This window comes from Gavialis gangeticus, unplaced genomic scaffold, assembly GCF_001723915.1.
Source record: "Gavialis gangeticus isolate Ggan-Ray unplaced genomic scaffold, GavGan_comp1, whole genome shotgun sequence".
NCBI classification, from domain to species: Eukaryota; Metazoa; Chordata; order Crocodylia; family Gavialidae; genus Gavialis; species Gavialis gangeticus.
The window spans coordinates 45,408,730-45,412,115 of record NW_017728992.1 but is presented as its reverse complement, the minus strand read 5'-3'; the positions used below and the strand labels follow the sequence as shown (position 1 = coordinate 45,412,115).

The window sequence follows — 3,386 nt, the reverse complement described above, 5'->3', positions numbered from 1 at the left end:
CTGCACTTCAAAATGGCAGTGGGGGTGCTTTAACTAAAGTTCTTTTGATGAATCTTAGTTAAAGTGCCCCTGCCACCATTTTGAAGTACAGGGATGCTGATACACAAGATGCAGAGGCTGGCTGGAGTGTGCTAATTAGTACACTCCAGCAGACTTGATTAATCAAATTAACACACTCCAGAATCTCGATCGATCTAATCCAGCAGACTCAATTAATCGAGTCTGCTTCAATGCACTGTAATTACAGCATGTTAGAGCAGCCTCCTGGCACGTCTACAGGCACCATGAATTTTCAGTTCAGCCACACTGAAGGCAGACTCTGTTCTTCTTACTATAAACAGGAGTAGCACCTACCTATCACCAGGAGCATAACTGTTCTAGAAAGTAGATTTGGGAAAGACAAATGGGGCTGCTTTATAATATGGTATACTCTGAACATGAGCCAAATTATTTTTGTCAATATTCTTAGTATGTTTAATTCTATTTCACATAAAATGAGAAGGCAATTTCAGAAGGGAGATATAACAGCATGTCAGATAGGGTTTCTCTTTTCTGGGAAGAACATAGGTTTCTTTGCTGTATAGTTGGGAATTACAAATGGGATCCTGAACTGAGGAAAGGGCTACCTTTTGAATAAAGAAATAGGTGACAATATATCAAGAAAAGATATGTGCATTTAAAGACAAGGGAAATACAAAAAAGGACAGACTAAATAAGTTTATTCTGCTGCATAAAAAGGAGGACATGTCTTCTTGGAACATCTTTGATTTTACTGTCCTTGTGCATCTATTTATGTTTTCTGCTAAACAATATTTTTGAAGAGCATTGGATTTTCAATTATTTCTACTTTTTTCATTTAAAAAATAAAATGTGTTTTAGATAAGGAAAATATACATGCTAGTTGGAGGGTAGCTAAAGTGCTTTTTATATGTGACTAAGTTTTCACATAACGGTTACTTCAAGAGATGGCAAACAGACTTGCTGCAACAAAAAACCAAACTGGACTCTAGTATTGCCAGCAAAACTGCTTATTTTCATGGATTAAAGTTATATTGGAAAGGAATGTAGTGCTGATTGGTTGAAGAATTTCTTATGAAAGTTTTTTCTAAGGCAGTTTTGCCTTCAAGTGGTATCTTTTGCTATCAGGTGTTCAAATGAATGCTTTAAATAAAGTGATTCTTAGATGATGAGTTAGTAAACATTTGATTCCACTCCTTCCCTGGAACAACTACAGTAGTTGGTTACAGCAAAACTAACATTAAAATAAGATTATGGTAGCAGAATACAAAAATAAATACCTTTTGGGATGCAATTACTGAATTATAACTCTATATCATTCATTTCCTCTCTAAAGGTTTTAGGTTTATTAGAACTCTTCATTGCCTAGAGACTTCTATGTTCTTTCTTCTAAATCATTTCAGAATTTGTATGTGCCCTATTCCAGTGTTGGTGACATTAGCATTATTTGATCATGACTAAATGTTCTCAATAAAAATACAAGAGCCACCAATCATGAAATGAAAAAACTGGGCAGTGGGCCTGTGTTGTTTTGGAGGTTAGTGGGTCAAAAAGCCAGAAGTCCTAAGGGTATTCTGCATTGGACTATTCCTGGAAAGGAGCCTTTCTTCTTGAAGACAGAAAGATGCTCCACCTCTGTATTAGCATTACTCAAGATTACTCTATATTGGGGTACTCAACCTTTTGGCCCCATGAGCCAGATGAATGGGGTGGGGGAGGCCCAGTCTGCAGGCAGGATTGAGCCACAAGTGCCAGTATCAGGCCCTGGGGCCTGGCACTACCCTCTCCCTGCTCTGAATGCCAGGAGTGGGCCATGGGGCCCAACACCCCTCTCCCCAGCCCCAACACAACACAACTGGATACAGGAGCCTGGCACTGCCCCCTCTCATACTGACACACTGTTGTTGGTCCCTGGGGGCCCAGCAGTGTCCCTCAGACTGGGATCGGTCCCTTGGGGCCTAGCACTGCCTTATTCTGGCCCAGTGTGCCAGGATTGGACCCTGGGGCCCAGCACCGACCCTGCTTGGCATTGGGTGCTGGGATCAGGGGCTTGATCCATTGTGCAAATCCCACGACTCTCCATGGGTTCAAAAATTTGGTGATGGGGGAGCAATACTACCACTGCCCTGCTGCCAAATTTCCAGATCTATGGGGAGCCCCAAGGGCTGGATGACATGGGGCCATGGGCTGGGGGTTAAACACCCCTGCTCTATATTCTTGTAAAGATGCCCATTATCTGAACATCTCCCAAAATACAGTAAGTCAAATCATAATAAGCCTGGGATCTATTTTCTACTGCTATAGCTATACTTACATCTGCTTCTGTATGTTCACTGTAGCACGGAAATGAAAGCAATAAAAATCACCACACCACACTAAAAAGAAAGGTGAATTCAAGTGTTTCTAGAAACAATACTGTTTGTAAAAAAACCATATTTTTTGAAAAAGATTCAACCACCCAATTCTGAAGAGTAACTTGTTTGCAGAACTTGTTAAGGATATGGGGAAAAGTTATAAAGGGCCATACAAATAAGTTGAAGGACATGTCTTCTTGGAAACCTTGTATTTTACTGTGCTCTTCTTCCTCTATGTTTGCTTGTCTGTTCAGTATATATGTTTATTCATTCAGTGGTAATTAAGAAATAGATTTTACATTAAGAAATTACTTAAAATGAATATATCATTCCAATTAAGTAGGTGGCACTCTTCAGTCAAAATGCATATGCAATGCTAAGGGTACTTGTTAATTCAAATGGCTTGGTTCATGAGAAATGAAAAACAAAGTTTGTGACCACTTGTACTTATTTGATATCCCTCGGCACACAAAGGCTAGAGAAGTTACATCTGATGTCAGAGTTGCTCTCTGTCCTGGGTAACTGCATTCCACTTACCTATGTTTTCCCCACAAAGATTCAGCTGGAGAAAGCAATCATCTTGAACCCCTGCTTGAGTTATTGTACATTGTCACCACTGTATATTTGGAAAAAGGGCAACATTTCAGCTTCAAAGAGGTTGTGTTTTAATACTGGATGAGCAAACCTGTTTAAATTTGAAAGGCAGTTTGGTTTCTTTATGGATTAGGTTTCTTTTATATGAAAACCACTATTACTGGCATGTCACATACATTACCTATACTGTACCCTGTCAGTGCGATCTTTATTCATATGGTGGATTATATATGGCCCTTTGGGTATATTTAAATCCCCTTTTTTCTGGACACAACTCATTTAGCATGTTGCAAAGTACTTATACCAGGAACAAAATAATATTCTGGCATCACTAATTGTTTATTTCCTTTTGAAATCTGTTGCTTTCCAAAATACAAATTTCAGGGTGATGCTTTGATCCATATGTTTCAAACAATACAG

At 39.2% G+C, this 3,386-nt stretch overlaps 1 protein-coding gene across 1 annotated transcript in view; it reads right to left on the bottom strand.

Annotated features, from left to right (window-relative positions):
- GMDS (GDP-mannose 4,6-dehydratase) overlaps positions 1-3,386 on the bottom strand; it is a 663,276-nt gene that overhangs the window by 324,137 nt on the left and 335,753 nt on the right. The gene's annotated exons all lie outside the window — the stretch shown is intronic.